A 1677-nucleotide genomic window follows, 5' to 3' on the forward strand; every position below is an offset into this window, starting at 1 on the left:
ATATGTCTAGATCAAGACAGACGATGTTATAACACCAGTGTCTGGAGACTGGGCTGTGTCGAAATCAAGACAGACGATGTTATAACACCAGTGTCTGGAGACTGGGTTGTGTCTAGATCAAGACAGGTGATGTTATAAGACCAGTGTCTGGAGACTGGGCTGTGTCTAGATCAAGACAGACAATGTTATAACAGCAGTGTCTGGAGACTGGGCTGTGTCTAGATCAAGACAGACGATGTTATAAGACTAGTGTCTGGAGACTGGGTTGTGTCTAGATCAAAACAGGCGATGTTATAAGACCAGTGTCTGGAGACTGGGTTGTGTCTAGATCAAGACAGACGATGTTATAACACCAGTGTCTGGAGACCGGGTGTGTCGAAATCAAGACAGACGATGTTATAACACCAGTTGTCTGGAGACTGGGTTGTGTCTAGATCAAGACAGACGATGTTATAACACCAGTGTCTGGAGACTGGGCTGTGTCTAGATCAAGACAGACGATGTTATAAGACTAGTGTCTGGAGACTGGGTTGTGTCTAGATCAAGACAGACGATGTTATAACACCAGTGTCTGGAGACTGGGCTGTGTCTAGATCAAGACAGACGATATTATAAGACCAGTGTCTGGAGACTGGGTTGTGTCTAGATCAAAACAGGCGATGTTATAAGACCAGTGTCTGGAGACTGGGCTATGTCTAGATCAAGACAGACGATGTTATAAGACCAGTGTCTGGAGACTGGGTTGTGTCTAGATCAAGACAGGTGATGTTATAAGACCAGTGTTTGGAGACTGGGCTGTGTCTAGATCAAGACAGACGATGTTATAACACCAGTGAGTATCTACTGGGCTGTGTCTAGACCAAGACAGGTAATGTTATAACACCAGTGAGTATATACTGGGCTGTGTCTAGACCAAGACAGGTAATGTTATAACACCAGTGAGTATATACTGGGCTGTGTCTAGACCAAGACAGGTAATGTTATAACACCAGTGAGTATATACTTGGCTGTGTCTAGACCAAGACAGGTAATGTTATAACACCAGTGAGTATATACTGGACTGTGTCTAGACCAAGACAGGTAATGTTATAACACCAGTGAGTATATACTGGGCTGTGTCTAGATATGATTGCCGTTTGTTGCATATCGATTTATTCAAAGTGCCCTTAGAAGTTTGTGAGTTTGTAAAAAGAATGAACTTTTTATTGAAAACAAACATTTAAATAGTCAGCACAATTTTGGCTAAAGAATATTTTCCAGGTCAGTTAACATAACGGAAATAAAATAGAAGTCGTATCCAAATACCTTTTTTTTAAAGAATAGAATTCGTTTCCAAATACCCATTTTTTAAATAGAAGTCGTATCCAAATACCTTTTTCTTAAATAGAAGTCATATCCAAATACCTTTTCTTTAAATAGAAGTCGTATCCAAATACCTTTTTTTAATTAGAAGTCATATCCAAATACCTTTTTTTTAAATAGAAGTCGTATCCAAATACCTTTTTCTGAAATAGAAGTCGTATCCAAATACCTTATTTTAAATAGAAGTCGTATCCAAATACCTTTTTTTAATTAGAAGTCATATCCAAATACCTTTTTCTTAAATAGAAGTCGTATCCAAATACCTTATTTTAAATAGAAGTCGTATCCAAATACCTTTTTTTTTAACTAGAAGTC

General features: G+C 38.5%; 1 long non-coding RNA gene across 1 annotated transcript in view; it reads left to right on the forward strand.

The window, feature by feature from the left end:
* LOC111089113 overlaps positions 1-1505 on the forward strand; it is a 4398-nt gene extending 2893 nt beyond the window's left edge. The window contains exon 2 of the long non-coding RNA XR_002613451.1: positions 21-1505. This is a non-coding gene — a long non-coding RNA (uncharacterized LOC111089113). The remainder of the gene's footprint in view (positions 1-20) is intronic.
* The last annotated feature ends 172 nt before the right edge of the window (positions 1506-1677 follow it).

The sequence above is a fragment of the Limulus polyphemus genome, unplaced genomic scaffold (assembly GCF_000517525.1).
Source record: "Limulus polyphemus unplaced genomic scaffold, Limulus_polyphemus-2.1.2 Scaffold5259, whole genome shotgun sequence".
NCBI lineage: Eukaryota > Metazoa > Arthropoda > Merostomata > Xiphosura > Limulidae > Limulus > Limulus polyphemus.